The sequence below is a fragment of the Propithecus coquereli genome, unplaced genomic scaffold (assembly GCF_000956105.1).
Source record: "Propithecus coquereli isolate 6110/MARCELLA unplaced genomic scaffold, Pcoq_1.0 Scaffold77, whole genome shotgun sequence".
Classification (NCBI taxonomy): Eukaryota; Metazoa; Chordata; class Mammalia; order Primates; family Indriidae; genus Propithecus; species Propithecus coquereli.
In genome coordinates this window covers 284,992-302,605 of record NW_012153840.1, presented here as the reverse complement: position 1 = coordinate 302,605, position 17,614 = coordinate 284,992, and positions in this window count along the sequence as shown.

Below are 17,614 nucleotides of genomic sequence, written 5' to 3'. Positions count from 1 at the left end.
GCTGGGAGCCCCTTCGGTCCAGCTCCAGCCCCCTCCAACTCTTCCTTTGCTCCCCCTGACTCTGACCCAGCTCCTCCTGCCACCACCTTTGTGTTGACATGAGGGACGATGGCTTCGTGTTTATCTTGGAGTTGTTCATGGGGCTCTTTCCTGAGCAGAGCGTCTGCCCGCCTGCTCATAGCAATGGCGGCTCTTGGCTAACTGTGGGGCTCTGCTAACACCCCTCCGCAGCAGGGGTGAAGATGGGAGAAAGCAGGCAAGGACAGGGGAGCCTGTGCTGCCTTCTCTTGTCACCCAGGGAGGTGGCAACTGAAGATCCAGGAGCATTGGACAGAGGCCAGTGGAGAGGGGCAGGAGGTGGACCCAAGGGACGGGCCCCACTGGAGGACGCAGGCTGTCCCTCGGGGGCACGGGAGAAGAGAGGATGGCCATCGGGCACGCATCTGCATCTCGGGGCCCAAAGGCCTCTTGCCCCAGGAGAGAGAAAGCAGGGTGGGACAGCTGATCGTTTGCCAGCTCCCGCGCCGTCCACCCTGCCCATGTCTGTCCTGCGCGGCGTCCTCTGACTTTCTTGCGCCATCAGGTCCAGCGTCTCTAGGTCAGACTGCCCTCGGCCCGAAATGTTCAAATCACGCGGCTCCCTGGAGGGGGGCTGGCCCTGTGGGGTCCCCAATTAGGGGAGGGGTGTGGAGTGGCCAGCTGGGGCCCTGCTGCCCGTGCATGTGTGGAGCTGACACGTGAGCACCTACTGTGTGCACAGTCCTATGCAAAGGACTTTCTCCGTGCAGCTGGTAGAACGAGGAGTCTTCACGCTGGGTGGGTCAGAATGGGAGCTGGTTTTCATTTCTTCGCTTGTTGCTTTTAATGGAATTTCTTCACGTTCTCCTTTTTGGGCCTTAATGTCCTCAGGCAGATTTTATTATTCTCTGGCCACTTCCAGTTGTTAAAATGTAATCCAATCCGTTTTAGAACCTGGGATCTCATATCTCATCTAAAGCACCCTATTTCATTCCCCGCCCCCAGCTTTTTCCAGGCTTCGCCAGGAGGAAGGAGAAGGAAGGAGGCTCACTCTGTATGGGGCCAGGCAGGTGGGGTAGGGGCTGCTGCCTTGGTTTTGGTCTGTTCTGCCCACTCTGGTGGTCTCTGCTGCCATGGCGGTACCCCCTCGCTCCTGCTCCCTGACAACCTGGCCTGTGCCACCTCTCCCACCAATGCCCTGCTCTCCGCGAGGCTGCCTCTTCTGTGCAGAATGTGTGTGGGGAGGGTTGGTGTTGGGGGCTGGTTCTGCTGTATCCTGGCCAACCCTGGCAGGGAAGAGGAAGGGGGCAGGTTTGTCCCCAGTTGTGGGCAGTTTCTTGTCAGCTCTCTCTAGAATCTGGGTGTACTTGGCCCTCCTTATCCTTCGTTTTGGCTTTGGCTATAATTCCAGGGCTCCAGGAAATGTCCCACTCACATTCTGTTACATGCAAATTTCTCTTGCTGACTCCTCACAACCACCCTGCTTAGTTTATGGTATTATTCCCATTGACAGATGAGGAAACAGAAGCTCAGAGAGGTGCAGTCACTTACCCAAGGCTGCTCAGCGGAGGGTAGTGGGCAAGATTTGAACCCAGGTCTGGATAACCTTAAAGCCCTTGCTTAAGAGCCTGGATTATAGAGTCTGACTTCCTGAACTGGAATCTCAGCTCTGCCATTTCCTAGCTGTGTGACCTTGGGCAGAGTTACTTAACTTCCTTTGCCTTGATCTTCTCATCTGTAAGATGAGGATGGTGATTAACAATAATACCTAGGGTTTTTGGGAGGAGTAATGACCTTATCATTGCATTTGCCACCAGGACTATTGCTGACATTGTCTGTCAACTGCCTCTAGGCCCCACAGGAGAAGTGGCTTTCAGCCCTTGAAGCCTGGAAAATAGATGTTGGTCAACCATCACCATGAGTTGATTGTGTTTTTCTCTTTGCTTTGGCTGCTAGGAAGCTCAAATTGCTGCAAGTATATAGGCCTTCCCGATTTCATCTTATTTTTTCTACTTTTCTCTTTGCCATAATGTTTTTCACTTAATTGTCTTATTTCCTATAGTATGAAGTGGTATAATATTGTAAATTCCTATGTGAAGCCCTGGTTGTCACAAACTGATGTTGCCATCAGAGGGGAAATTGAGGGAAATGTAGAGATCCCGGAGAGTTGCTCTTCCAGATCATGCCCAGTCCTTATCCCTCAGAGAAAAGCATCTTTGAAAACAGAACTGCTCTTTTGGGAGTAGAGGAGGACGTTGGGGTGGTGAGTAATACTAGGAAGTCCCTCCAACCCTTTGTATACCGAGGGGGCAGGATAATCCGCTGATATTAATGACATCTGCAAAAGGAGGAATACCTGGCAACTCACTGTATTCGTTTAACATTAATGCAGAAAATCCCCAGATAAGATGCTTAAACAATATAGAAGTTGATTTCATGCTCACGTTCAAATAGTTTAGAGGTGGATCAGTCCCGGGGTGGCACAGGGCCCCACAGTCTAGGAAGATCTAGCATTCCTTGCTTTAGCGCTGCTGTGTAGTAGCTTCCATCCTCAAAGTCACTCATGTCCCGCGATGGTTGCTGGAACTTGCCATCACATCCTGCATTCCAGAAGGGAGGACCAAGCAGAGAAGGACACTTCCTAGAAGTTGCAGACACTACCCCCCAGACCCCTTTAGTCGTCATTGACGAGCTTCAGGACCGTGCCTAGCTTCAAAGGAGGCCTGGGGAAGGAGTCTTTGATCTGTGCAAACTTGGGCTTCTCTGAGCCGGTTTCCTCCACTATAAACACTCTAACTACCTTGCAGGGTTCTTGCGAGGATTAAATAAGAATGTAGTAAAATAGAACAGGTGTTCCACAAATGTAAATTTCCTTCTATTTTTAGTTTTCCCTTCCCTCTGCTACTTGGGACTAAGAGAGAAGCTTTAGCTACATGAGGAAAGATTTAGGAGCAATAAAAAAAGAAAACTCTCTGAGCGGGTGTGTTGTAGCACACACCAGAAAGCTGGGATAACAGAATCCCTTTGGCTGCAACCAGGGAGGCAGTCACACAGAAACTGGAAGGAGGGTGGGGGTCCCTTGTCGATCCCTAGAGGTTAGAGATGTGTAGAAATGGGGCGTGGACCCTCAGAAGGACCTTCCCTGCCCTTGGATTCCAAACTCTTGCTGTGACTGTTTCCCCCAAGTTCAAGGTGGTGCGTGCAATACACATACGAGGCGGTGGGGTTGAACGTGCAGCTGTTTGCATGCTCAGGATGAGCTCGGATGAGTCTAGGGCTGTTTGCACACCAGGCACACTGGCATGGGGTACAGCAGCATGCAGCATTGCATTCCCCTGGCTCCGTTTTCTGCCAGGGCTGAACCCCCAGGAGCTCCCCTGGGGCCTTTAAAAGCTGAGCGAGTGAGTGCGGGAACACAGCTGGTGGATTGCTCTGCTCAGAGGAGGCTGCTGGGGAATGTGCTCTCCCCCGGGTGTCTCACCAGGGTGCAGATACTGCAGTCAGCAATGGGGTGGCAGGTCCTGGGAGCCCCCAGCTGCCCTGGGTACTGGGCATGCCCAGACTGGCTCCGCTGGCTCTGGTCCAGTTCCCTGGAGGACGCGGGAGCAGAGGAGGAGCAAGGCAGCTGGAGGCGCACGAGCACGTGCAGGTGCCTTCGTATCTCATTTAATCCCCACGGTCCCCTGAAGGGTAAGGGTCACTGTCCCGCTTCACAGAAGAGGAAACTGCGGCTCGGGGTAGGTGGGCACCTTGTCCAGGGTGAGTGGCAGCCGGGGTGTATTTGGGGAGATTCAGGCCCAGCTTTGTCACTCTGCCCTCAACCTCATCCGGGGCCAGTGGGGTAATCACCCAGGAGGGGGCTGGAACTCCCCCACCTCCTGCTCACACAGCTCCATGTGGCCCACGCAGGCTTCAAACCCCAGGTCCACGTGGCTTCAAAGCCAACGGCGTGCGTCTTGGTCTCCTCCGCTGACCTCTTCAGGCTGCCCTCCCCGTCAGCGGCTGATGGTACACTCCGGCCTTAGACTGTGGGGAGTGGGCAGGTTTAGGGGCAGCTTGTTGGAGAGTGAGCTGGCGCTTGAAGGATTCACTCACTAACTTCTAAGCAGCAGCTGAACCAGCCCCGAGGGCCTAGGGGGTGGCGAAGTCCACGCTTGCCCCACTGCCTGGGCACCCCTGCCCCTCTGCTCCGGCCTGCTCCAGGAACGTGCTGCTCCAGGGTGGCACGTCTGGGCCCTCCCTGGCAGCCCTGGGGCAGCGTCCACACCCCTGGCTTCGAGCTCCCTGGACCACAGGCCGACGGCCGAGATCTGAGCGCCTGCGGCTAAGAGGTGCTGGGCTCGGCAGAAAGAACTCAGACCTCCAACCAGACTGGGGTTGGAGACCCGAATCCCTCCTGCCTCTCTGTGGCCCCCGCCATCTTGGAGCCTCCGCTTTTGCTCCTCAACAGGCAGGATGGCAGCTGCCACCTGCTACGGCAATTTGAGGTGACGCCGATAATGTGTCCACGCCCTGCTCTGAGAGCGCCTGAGGCGTGGCAGCTCTGAGTGGCAATATTGGGACCTCTCTGTCTCTCCTGTGAGACTACGATCACCTTGGACCAAGTACCCTCTGCCTGAAGCACCTGGAACTGACTTGGCACCGCATCGGCATTTCCTAAGCTGTGCTCTGTGGATATGAGCGTTCCCAGAAGGAATGTTCTGGAACCAGCCGTGTGTGGGAGACACTGTGTTAAATAAGCTCCTCAGGATTTTAATGTGACAAAAAGCCTCGTGACTCTAAGGGAGACTGGGCAAGGTATATGTCCTTTCTCAAACGAGTCCAACAATTGGACTTTCCTCTCATGCTCCCTGCAGAATATACCACAGTGTGTGGTTGAGAGAATATTCCGGAAGCCTGTGGGCCTGGATATGGCTCTAGCGGCTTCTTCCACTTACTGGCTACATGTTGCCTCTCTGAATCTTGAGGCTCTTTCATCTGTAAGGGGGACAGGACCCCCAGATTTCTGGGTGACTGAGAATTAACCAGTGTGATGTGGGTAGAGCTGTCAGCACAGCGCCCGGCCCACGGTGGGTGCCCGGCGCACGGAGCCACTGTTCCCGGCGTCGGCGGGGTGTGCGGAGGAGCAAGAAGTCTGACCTGGCTGCAGGAGGGATGAGGTGGGACTGCAATAATTAAGAGGCCAAAATGCTATCAAACCCCAGCGGGGCAGAGGACAGAGCTGAGGGAGGAAGCCCCCATGTCCGCACAAAGGCTTTTTGTGTAGCCAAACCCTCGGGTAAATTCACAATCCAAACTGTCCAAGGCCTCACTGCAGGGGTGCCTGGTTCTCTCCCAGCATCTCGAAGCCTTAGCTAATTAGGCTGGCTCTGCCTAGAAGGCAGGGGTCACCTCGGTCTGTAACTCTGTGAAATGTGCAGCGTAACCAAGCAGCCTTAATCAGCCCCGGCTCTGCCTTCTGTCTCGTCCTCAGTTACGCAGCGAGAGCGCTGCCGGGGGTGGCCACGTGTCACCGCTTCACTCCACAAACGGCTGCCACCCGCGAGGTCCCCCAAGGAGCTCACCGTCTCGGGGGCAGCCAGGCCAGCAAATGCGCAATTAGAATAGGTGGCCGGGGCGGCAGGGGGCCCACTGACACTGGCAGGGAGGACCTGGACAGCACCTTGGAGTAGGTGCTGGCAACAGTTCACCTGGCGGGCGTGAGAGTGGGGCAGGGCGTTTGGGTGTGCACACAACACACACACACAGAGCACACACACACACACACACACACACACACACACACACACACACACACACACACACACACACAGAGCCATCTGGCAGTATCACAGAGTTTTCTCGGGAGCTCTGTTTCAAGATTTTAGTCTGAGTTGTGACCTAATTTCTACCGGGATGATTGAGAATCATGAGCTTGCCTGGCATTTATTCCAAACGTGCTTTTCAAACACAAACTGTTTTTCTCCCCGTCTTTCTATTTTTGTCCCCCATGTGAAGCAAGTTCATATCACTCTGCCATTTGTCTGGTCACAAGGCCCTCTTTGGTTTTCACTGTAAAAAAAGAAAGCCTTCATTCCCGACCCCCACCCCCTCCCCCTGCCTGTGGGAGCACGCGTTTGCTGTGCCGTGTGCGCACTGATGTGAAATGAGTAGGCGCCGGTCGCCTTAATGGACATCACTTGAGTAGGCACCATGCTACTCAAGACCTCGCTTTACCGTTTCCACTTAGCACTCTGTTGTAAAGACGTGCCCGCGTCGCTGTGAAGTCCACACGAGCGCGCTTTCCAAGGACACGTTTGTGGTTCCGGCTCTCCCCGAGCAAGGCCCGTCCTGGCGCCTCTCTGGTTTCCCACCTTACACACGACGCCGTGGAAACGTCCTTGCAAAGCCCGATCGCAGGCTCGGGGGACACGGTTTCTCTGCGGTGTGTGCTAAGGAGCAGGGATGGCACGTCACCGGGACGTGCCCGTGGGGCCCCCTCGAGTTCCACCGGATGGTCCCGCGGGGCTTGCTGCCACCTGCAGGGCCGGCGCTTCCTTGTGCCCACATCTGTGCCAGCCCTTGCTGGCGATTGTCTAGTCTTGCTGATCCGCTGAGTATAAGACGTCCCATCGCCTGGCCGTGTGCGGCTGATCGACGTGTGGTGGGACATCTCTTCGCACGCTCCCGGCCGTCTGGAGGGCTGGTCTCTGGGCGGGCCACACGCTCTGCCCGTTTCCCCGTCTTTTCGTCTTCGTTGCCTTGTTGATTTCAAAGTTCCTGATTTGTCCCTTTTAGACATGGCTGGTGTCATCTCTCATCTTGATGCATTTCTGTTAAATGCGTCTGTTTTCTCTAAATAGAAATCTATTATTTATTTATTTATTTATTTACTGGGACAGAGTCTCACTGTGTTGCCCGGGCTAGAGTGCCGTGGCGTCATCCTAGCTCACAGCAACCTCAAACTCCCGGGCTCAAGCGATCCTCCTGCCTCAGCCTCCCGAGTAGCTGGGAGTACAGGCATGCGCCACCATGCCGGGCTAGTTTTTTCTGTATATTTTTAGTTGTCCGATTAATTTTCTTCTATTTTTAGTAGAGACGGGGTCTCGCTCTTGCTCAGGCTGGTTTCGAACTCCTGAGCTCAAACAATCGCCCGCCTTGGCCTCCCAGAGAGCTAGGAGTACAGGCGTGAGCCACCGCGCCCGGCCAGAAATCTATTGTTTTTATGTTGCTACCTCTCCCCCCTGCCCCATTCTCCTTCCCGCTCACCTTAGCAATTGTGCATGTGTGCGTGTGTGTGTGTCTACTGTCCTGTTTTTAGAAGTCCTTCCCCACACCAAGGCCAGGAAGATTCTCCCACAATCTCTTCCCCTAGTTTTATAGTTTTCCTTTTTAAATTTAGGTCTCTAATCCATCTGGGTTCTGTTCTTGTTCTCTGGTAAGACAACCGTATTTTTCTCTCTGCTATAGGTCAGCTCCTCCCCACCCGCCACCCACAGTCCTTCCCTTCTCCTCCGGTGTCGGGACCCCCTGTGTGTGCCCCAGCCTTTCCCACTCAGCAGGTGCCATTTCTGAGCTCTGTCTGCCGTTCTGTGGGTCTGTCTGTTTTTGGAGGGAAGCCTTAGCTGTTTTTCAATACTGTGCCTCTGGGACATCTCTTCATTCTTTAGAGGCCAGAGGTTTTGCTCTCCTTTATCAAGTTTGAGCAACTGGGGGTCTTTTCTTCTTCTAGACAGTTTTAGAATTCATTGGCCACGTTCTCTAAAAACTTTGCTGTAATTGTTATTGAAGTTGTATTAAAATTTCTACATTACTTTGGGGAGTTAACATCTGAACAATATTAACATGACATTTATGTTTTTGTCATTTTAATAATTTAAAACTTTTCTCCATACAAGTCTTGGACATTTGATTCAATTCTAACATAGTTTTTGATTGACAATATAAATGGGATCTCTTTCTCTGCTTTTTTTTTTTTCTTTCAAGACAAAGTCTTACTCTGTCGCCTCAGCTAGAGTACAGTGGCGTCATCCTAGCTCACAGCAACCTCAAACTCCTGGGCTCAAGCGATCCTCCTGCCTCAGCCTCCCGAGTAGCTGGGACTACAGGTGCTCACCACCATGACAGACTAATTTTTCTAGTTTTTGTAGAGACAGGGTCTCCCTCTTGCTCAGGCTGGGCTCGAACTCCTGACCTCAAGCAATCCTCCTGCCTTGGCCCCCCAGAGTGCTGGGATTACAGACGTGAGCCACCGTGCCACGCCCCGTTAGGATCTCATTTTCTATTGTGTTTTCTAGTTGGTTATTGCTACTGTAGAAGAATGTTATTAATTTTTAAGTTGATCATTCTGAATATGCTTAGATTCTGTTGAATTTTTTTCTATAAGTGATAACATAATTATCTTAAATGTGAAGAGTGGTATTTTCTCTTTCTTCTTCCAATGATTGTACATTTTATTTCTTCTTGTCCTCCTGCATTTGTCAGGACTTCCAGTGAGACTCTGAATGACAGCAATCCCAGCAGGCTTTCCTGCTCTAGTCCCAGTCTTAAAAGGAATGAGGCTGAGGTTTTCAGCTAAGGATGGCATTTGCTCTAAGTTTTACTATGTAGCATTTTATCCAGTTAAGGAAATTTTCTTTAATTTCTTGTTTGAGTTTTTAAAAATAAATAGATGTTAAATTTGATCAAATGCTTTTGTCAATCTATCGAAATAATTTTTGCACTTCTGTGCTTAACCCTACTCAGCCTAAGAATACTTAGAAAGCTCTTTCTATATGCAGACTGTGTTGTAGGTGCTTTATAAATATTGACTTATTTAATCCTTATAATAACACTATAGAGCTAGGCACTATTATTATCTTCTTACAGATGAGAGAAGATAGGCCCAGCGAGGCTGATTAACTTACGCAAAGTCACACAGCTGGTCAGGCACAACTCTAGCATTCGCGCTGCCAGGGGAAGAGTGTAAATGAACACACATATGCCAGTTCTAAATATTTAAAGTTATAAAACAAGTTAGCAAACTGTTAAACAAAACATATTCTATCTCCTGTCTGAGAAATATACCTTGATAAAGATAAAATCTACGAAACACCAAGGTGACAAAATTTAACTATTGCACATTTTGGTATTCTGTTGATGAATCTATTTGGATGAGTAATAAAGTCATACATAACTCGAATTATATATTTATTCCATAAAACTTTTTTGTCTTTAATAAATAACTAAATTCTGATGTAATCAAGATTTCACATAGTTTGTGTTCTATTGATAGTAGTGATATAAAGGATTAAAAAAATAGTTATAGTCAAAGTATACAAAATTAAACGTTTACTACCTAGAAGTTAAAGTACATGTAAAAAAAATCTCTTAGGCTTTCAAAAAGTTTTTCATCTAAATTCAGAATTATCTATAAATATTAAAAGGTAAAATATAAGTCAGCAAAAAATTTAAAATCAAAGATATTTAAAGCTTAAATGTGTCCACCCTTTGAAAATACAGCACTAGCATTCAGTGTCCAGCTAGTTGCCAGCGTAGATCACGGGTATCACGCTTTTACCCTTATTACGTCTGGAGCTAGGTATATACAAATATAGCAGTCAAATGAGTCAGTTGTTCAGGGGTTCACATGTCCCTGAGCTGCGGCTCAGAGCTGTCGGGAACACTGTTCTGATTCAGCTAATCCACGAGTGCCTCTACTTCCCCAAACTGGAGCATGAAGAGAAACAGGAAGACGCATGCGTGGCACTTCTAGGAAATGGTGCTTCATTTTGCAGGAATTCATTGCAGGAGTGCTGAGAGGGAGATTTGACAAGTTAGTTACTTTGTTTTTTCTCTTACCAAAGTGCTTCTGCAGCTCACATCCTCCCTGCAGCTCAAAGCTGTGACCTCCTGATTTCTGCAGCAGCATATACGAGAAACTTCCATGGCATTTGGACACAGGTTGCTTCTCGTCTCTGTGAAGTTGATCAGGAGCTGCTGGGAAGCACGTCTCTGGGGTCTGAGCCGTGTTAGTCATGAGAGTAGATGCTGAGTTAGGGGTCGCGGTGTGCTGGTCCCGGGCGCAGATCCCACATGACTCCGTGTGTGTGTGTGTGTGTGTGTGTGTGTGTTTATACACATACTTATCAGTAGGTGGGGCCCTGGGTAGGGTCCCCTCTTACCAGGCTCGAAAGGAGTTGCTACAGCCAGTAAGTAACACAGCTGGAGTTTGAGCCCAGCCAGTGTGACTCAAGTCGGGCCCCTACCATAGCACCCCGCTCCCTCTCCACCGCGATGTTTTTAATCGACTCTTAGACTTGGCTAGCTGGTCCTTTATTTTGGATTTTTGCAAATGTGTCCATAAGTGAAATGAGCCTGTGATGTTTTGCTTACACTGTCATTTTTCGTTTTGGGAATTCAGATCATACTAGCCTCATAAGATAAGTTTGGTAACTTTCTTTTCTTTCCTACTTTGTTTAAGCTCATGATTATCTATTTGGTAGAACTCACCTATAAAACCGTCTGGGGTTAAGGCCTTTTGGGTAGATGCATCTTTGATTACCATTTCAATGAATTTCACGGTTTAGTTGGCTCCAATTTTCTGTTTTTTCTTTTATCACTGTTGGCATTTTATATTTTTCTGGAAACTTTTCTGTGACCCGTCCAGGGCATGGTGGGTGAGAAGAGAGGACATGGTGTGGCCTTTCTTCTGTTCGTGGTCCCGGCCACCTTCTCCTCCGGGATGCTGTTTCCCCATAATGGGCTCAGCCTCGTTCTGTCTCCCCAGCGGCTTCTCCTAGTTGTCAACACCGACGTCCATCTTCCTTCTGTGGCGCCGAGTGGACTGGGCTCGGGGGAGGGAAGCTTACGTCGGTTGGGGAGCCTGTGTTAGTTTGCTCTCTTGTCACGCCCATGTTCAGCTGTTACCTCATGTGGGAATTGACTGGAATTGTGGGATGAGATTCCAACACTGCAGCTAAGTCCCGGAAGTGGTGGAGCTGGGGTTGGAATCCAGGCCGCCTGACTCTTGTCCTGCGCTTAGCTATAACATGCTGCCTCTCTGCCAGGTTGTTTAAATTGACTCTTACACTGGTTGGCTGGTACTTTATTTTGCAGAAGAGAGTTCTGCAAACAGCGACGCCTGCCACAGGTGTGAGTGTGCAGTGCGAGTGTGTGCTGCACCTGTCATTCCTAACTCATCAAGCCCAGCTGAGGGTCCCTCTGATTTTAAAGACAGACAGAGTCAGTGAGGGAGAGGGAGGGGGCCTTTAAGCTCAAATCAGGGCTTTTGAGCCAGAAAGACTTGGTTCAAATTTCAGCTTTGCTGATTTCCATGAAATCATACACATACCGTGAGAATTCTGTGTCAGTTAGGAATCTAAGCTACCCAAAATGGCTAAAAATAAAAGAAGGAAATTGATTGGCTCAACGAACTGAAAAACCCCAGAGGTAGGTGCAGCTTCAGGAGCAGTTTGATCTAGACGTTCGTGATGTCGAGCCCTGGCCCCATTTCTCCATGACATTCTTGTTCCTGCCCTTCTTTGTGGGCCTGCCCCATCCACAGGCCATAGCTGGGAAACTGTCATAGCTGTGGTGGTTTCAGAGCTGACATCCGCCGGCTAAACAGGACAAAATTGTTCTTTGGGGGCCTCCTGTGATAAGTAAAAAAGATTCCCAGAAGCCCTCAGTGTCTGCTTGTCTCATTGGCTTGAGTTGGGTCACATGTTCTTCCCTGAACCAATCACTGTGGTCAGAGGGTGGGCTGCGTCCCTGGGCTGAGAGTGGGGTAAGTAAATCCCATGCGAGCCACAGGCTGACGTGGGGAGGGCGGGTCCCACGCAAGGTCTGAGTGCTGTGAGGGGGGCGATGTGGTTACAGGGAGCCTGCAAACGGCTGCCCCTGACCACTGCCCCCGCCTCCTAACAGGGCTCCCTGCTTCTGCATTTGTCCCCACCTCCGTCCCCAGCCCAATAGCTGGTGCGATTCTCCCGACACCAGGATGGGTGTGACCTGCTTCGTCTCTGCTCAGACTCCTTCAGTGGCTCGGTGTCTCCCTGGGGGGCCAGAGCCAGAGTCTCTACATCTCCCTGAGAAGGCCCTAGATGCTCGTGCTCCCCACTGCTGTCCCCTCTAAACCCCGCACCGCTGGGCCCCCCCTTGCGGCCACACGGGTGCACTCTCACCTCGGCCTTTGCATCCGCCTGGAATGCTCGTCCCCGGCAGCTGTGTGCTTCCTGCCCTCGCTTCCTCAGGGGTCTTGGCCAAGGGGCATCTCCTCCAAGATCAGCCCGTCTGGAGCAGGAGCCCTTTCTTCCCCCATAAGTTCCTGTTCCTGCTCCTTGCTTTGCTTTTCTTTATAGCCAGTGCTTTATAAAACGAATCTTTCCTACCTCCCTTCAACCTCCCCACACCCCAATGTCAGCTCCCTGAGGGCGGCCCTTGTCTTCCTGCCCTTGGCTGTATCTGCAGAGCCCAGCACAGCACCTGGCACACAGTAGGTGCTCAATAAGTGTTTGTTGAAGGCTGTAGCTCTAACCCCACTACCTCTTCCTGACGGCGCAGTGAGGGTTTCCTCTCTCTCACCTGCCTGCCAGCTCTTGTCCTGGGGCCAGGGTGGGAGGTCCCAGGGATCAGATGTCCCCTACCCTGATGATCTGTGATACGTGTCCTGGACACTGGTGTGTCCACTCCGGTCCCTGGGGGCAGCTGGTTAAAGGCACCGCCTTTGCTCTTTATCCTCTTCCTCCTCCCCCTAGTCTGCCAGGATCTTATTAGCCCTGTTTACATGGCCACGATGTGGAGCGATTAATTTTTAATGGCTTGGTTTATTGCACGTTTGAACGGTTTATTGAGTAATTCCCACATTTAAGTGATTAATTCCCCAGAGTTCAGAACAACTGGTTAGTTTTACATTAATCGGGGTTTCTGAACGCTACGAGACAATCAATCCTGCCTGCCAGGGAGACTGATGTTAAAATACCTCAAGGTACAATGAGGTTAAGAAAAGGAGTAATTAAAAGCCTGTCTTCCCCTCATGCAAATTTGATGTCTCTCTTTCTCTCTCCTTCTCTCTCTCTGGCGCTCTCCCCTTTTCAGTAAGGGCCCTCGCCGAACCCACTTGCTGTTTAGGAAGATCGAATCCACCTGGGTCCTGGAGGGTCTGCCCTCCCTGGGTGGTGAGGCTCAGCCCTGCTGCTGCCGGGAGGTGGGCTTTGCTCAGCCCTGGGCCCCCAGGTGAAGAGGCCTGTCGTGGAGCCCCTGGCTACTGTCCTCCCACTTTGGTTCCTGATTTGTGAGGAAGCTGGGCCGTGCCTGGCCTTGGAATAAGTGTCCGGTTGTGCTGTGTGGCCAGGCAGAGCCCAGGGGGCCTCAGGCAGCTCTCTCTGCAGGAGGATGTGTGGGACGGGCTTTGCCTCCCAGCCCGTCTGCGGAGGCCTGTGGCTTGCTCGGCTTTGAGCAGGACAGACGTGGGAGCTGTGTTTGCATGTTTGTCTCCTAAAGCTGCTACTGCAAAGGACCGAACTGAGCAGCTTGAAACCGCACAATGTATTATCTTCCTGTTCCGGATGTCAGAAGCACAAGCGGGTCTCGCTGGACCACAGCCGAGGTAGTGTCGGGGCTGCGTTTCTTCTGGAGGCCCCAGGGAAGAGCGTTTCTTTGCTTTTCCAGCTTGCAGGGGCCACCTGCAGTCCTGGGCTCGGGGCCCCTCTTCCACGTCCGAGGGCAGCTGCGGGGCTGCGTCTTCACCTCTCTCTGGCTCTGACTTCCGCTCACTCTCCCGCAACAAAAGGACCCTGCGATCACGCTGGGCTCACCGGGCAGTCCAGGGTCCTCCTGCCCTCTCAAGGTCAGATGATTAGTGACCCCAACTCCACCTGCAGCCTCATTCCCCTCGGCCCCGTCATCTGACACAGTCACAGGTTCCAGGGCTGGGACGGCACCACCTTTGCGCTGTGCCGAGCCCAGCGTCGGTAGCCTGAGAAACGGGATGGCTGGCGGATGAGGGGCGTAGACTGTGGAGCCAGGATACCCTGGGTTCAAATCCTGGCCTAGCCCCTCAGTAGCTGTGGGGACTTGGTGAGTTTACTACCATGCCTCAGTTTCCTTATATATAAAACTGGAGGCCGATAATAGTGCCTTCCTCGCAGAGATGTGCTGGGGAGACAAGCAGTGAAGCACTTGGCCTGGTGCCTGCGCCCCGGGGCCAGAGATGGAGCCTTGACAGACAAAGCCGGGACAGCCTGCTTGCGCAAACGCCGCGCAGCTCGAGGGAGGGGAGAGCCGGGTCCACGATCAACGGGAGGCAGACAGCAGGCAGGGGCTCGGCAGACCACCAAGGGCTAACACGCCCCGGTTCTGTCCCGTGTGTCCTTCAAACGGTATTGCTAATCCTTTGTGCATCCGTGAAAGCTAGTATTTCTCATCTGAAATCTAGGCTTTAGAGAATTGATTAACCTAAGAGCTTGGGCATGGGTCTGAGTCTTGATTATACCCAAAGGTGGGTGGCTCGGGGCCAATTCCTTCACTTCCCTAAGCCTCAGTTTCTCCATCCATAAACGGGAGATGATACTATGCCCTTGGCATCGGGCCGTCGTGCAGATTCAGTGAGACACTGTGTGGAAGGTCCCACGCCCAGTGCCAGGCACATAGTAAGTGCTTAGCGAGAGTTCTGTGTCTGTGGCCGTTAGAGGAATGTGCTCTATTAGGAAGTTTTCTGGTGTTGGAAGCATCATGGAATAAAGGTTTGGTGTGGATCTTAGAGACCTGAGAGGCGCGGTGGAAGGGAATTTCCGGCAGAGAAGAGAAGTAGGATAGAAAGGACACAGTTCTCCAGCAGCAGATATCCCAGCGTGGCTCTGGCCTCAGGAGCGTGGACAGGATGGGAAGACGTGGCCAGCGCCGGGTGGGCCTTGCGTGCTGAGCTGCGTTTAGACTTTGTCTTAATGGCGGTGGGGCCTGGGGAAGGGTTTTGAGCAGGAAAGTCACCAGAAGCCTGTAGAAGAAACTCATGTTTTAGGGACACGGGAGGGGAGCCCATATGGAGCGCTCATGCCTCCAGCAAGCCAGTGTATTTTTAAAAATTTATTCATTCAACACAAACCGATGTAACAAAAATATGCCAGTTACGTGCTGGAGATAAGGAAGTAAAATACAAATATGAGCTTGTCTGCCAGGAGCCTACATCCTAGTGGCACTTGGGGAGAGACGGACACCAGCCAGGAAGCACACACCGTAATTATGTACGGTGGTAAGTCTGGGAAAACGAGGACATTAGCCGACGTGATACTGGCTTGGCGTAGAGCGGTCAGGGAAGGCTTTTCTGGAGAGGTGGCACTTGAGTGGAGACCAGAACGAGGAGAAACAGCTGGTTTCTGGAAGGACTGGCCAGGTGTTCCTGCCAGAGGGTAGAGCAATGCAAGGCCTGGGGGATGGAGGAGCCGGCTGTGGTCCAGGGACAGAGAGAAGAACAGACGGGCCAGTGCGGTGGGGAAGACGGCAGACGATGCTCTTGGACAAGCAGAGGCTTAATCCTGGAGAGTCTGGATTTAACTGTAGCTCGTTCTGATTTTGTTCACCCTTTTCTTGCCCTAGATTATTCCCATCATCATGAAACCTTACCAAATCATTTCTCAGCTTAAAAAAAGCTCAGACCTCCTGGGGCCCTGTTTCTGGGCATGTCCAGCTGTTGGCTTTCTTTGCTTCCTTTCAGAGCAAAACTCATCAAAGTTGTCTGTACTTGCGACCTCCAATTTCTCTCCTCCCATCCTTTCTTTTCCTAAAATCTTTTCATTTTAAAAACCGTTCATGTTTAGAGAAGATGGAAGAATAGCTCAATATATTCACTTATACCCATCATCTGTCCGTATTCACTGGTTGTTATCTTTTGACCACATTTGCTTTGACAGTTTTTCTGTATGCACACGCTGGTTTTTTTCTTGATCTATTTGAAAGTAGATCGCATGACATTTTACCTATAAATACTTCTTCATGTGTCTGCCTAAAATCAAGGGTATTCTCTTTCAGAACCACAACACAGTGATCAAATACAGGAAATTTAACATTGAAAATATAAGCCATATTCAAATTCACCATCTGTCCCCAAAATGTTCTTTAAAAATTTACCTTAAAAGTTACATGCAGTAAGACTCAGTCTTTTTGATGGATGGTTCTAAGTTCTGACAATTGCGTGGAGGCAAATAACCGTGATCACGATCAAGATATAATACAGTTTCACCACCCTGCAAATTCCTCCAAGCCTGCATATTGAACTCTTTCCACCAACGCCAGAAAATACCGATCTCTTCTGTTACTAAGTTTTGCCTTTTCCAGAAAGTCCTATATTAGGTTGTTATTAATAAATATGAAATGTCCAGTTTCCTTAAGTACTAAGTTTGACAGTTGATATCTCTAACATTTCACTTTGACACTTCTTGTTTTATTTTTATTGTGAAGGCACATCCTCAGTTGTGCAAATGCACATTTTGGCTTGTGATTTATCTTTCACATTTTGTTAGAGCAATTTTTGTGAAACCATGGATAAGTCAAAATTTGTGTTCTTTTCTAATATGAGTTCCATTGTGGAAACAAAAGCAGCGCAGACAGCTCGAAATATCAATGAAGTGTTTGGGAAGGATGTGGCTAATGAATGCACAGTATGTCGATGTTTTGAGAAGTTCCGTTTCTGGTGATTTTAATATCGAAAATGAGCCACGTGGGTGACCTGAGACCAAGGTGGATAATGTTGAGCTGAACGCTATAGTGGAAGTGAAGCCATCTCAACCTACGCGTGAATTAGCAGCAAGGTTTGACGTTACTGCTCCAACAAAATTGGACAATTTGAAACAAATGGGCAAGGTAAAGAAGCTGGATAGGTGGGTTCCGCATGAGTTAAACGAGCATCAGACGAGAAATCGTCTTGAAGCTTGCCTTTCTTTGCTGTCACGACATAAAGGTGAACCATTTCTACATTATATTGTTATGTGTGATGAGAATGGGTTATTTTTGACAATCACAATTTTTTGGCATAATGGCTGGATAAAGATGAAGTGCCGAAACACAGTCCAAAACTAAATATTCATCAGAAAAAGCTAATGGTGTGTGTTTGGTGGTCCAGCACTGGTACTATCCACTACAGCTCCATGAAACCTGGCCAATCTATTACAGTGGATGTCTACTGCAGCCAATTGGATGACATGATGAGGATGCTTGCAATTAAGCAGCTGAGATTAGTCAATAGAGACAGTCCAGTCCTCTCACAAGACAACGCTGGACCATGTCACACAGACAGTGCTACTCAAACTACAGCAGCCGGACTTGCAAACTCTCTGTCATCCGCAGTATTCACCAGACCTCGCACTAAGTTACGACCACTTCTTCCAGGCTTTGGACCACTTCTTGCAAAGAAAAATACTCAGTTCTCAACAAGCTGTGGAAAACGCCTTTCGGTTTCATTGCCACTCACTCTCCAGGCTTCTTTGCTGCTGGCATAAACAAGCTACCGTTAATGTGGCAAAACCGTGTCGACAGTGTAGGCACATACTTTGATTAATCGTACTGCTTCTTGTTTGAGGTACGATAAACTACACTGTTGATTAGAAATTGGACATTTCATATTTAATGACCTAGTAATTGGGAA